Source organism: Penaeus monodon, chromosome 23, assembly GCF_015228065.2.
Source record: "Penaeus monodon isolate SGIC_2016 chromosome 23, NSTDA_Pmon_1, whole genome shotgun sequence".
Taxonomy (NCBI): domain Eukaryota; kingdom Metazoa; phylum Arthropoda; class Malacostraca; order Decapoda; family Penaeidae; genus Penaeus; species Penaeus monodon.
Window position 1 is genome coordinate 5,853,612 of NC_051408.1, and position 248 is coordinate 5,853,859.

Below are 248 nucleotides of genomic sequence, written 5' to 3' on the forward strand. Positions count from 1 at the left end.
CGAGGGTGTACTGCAGCGTTAATGATGACCAAATGCTTATTCATCCTCCTTTACATGATTGAACGAAATAAAAAGACAAAATGCCAGGTAATAATCTTTCCTTTCGGTTTTGCGTCGTTCGTTCCATTCAATTAATGTGAGAATTAACCCTAATTAATACAGATTTCATAAATTGGCTTTCATGAAAAAACCCTCCCCCTTCAGTTAGTTTCGTGCGTGAGGGGAGAAGGGGAAAAGAGAGGGAGAGA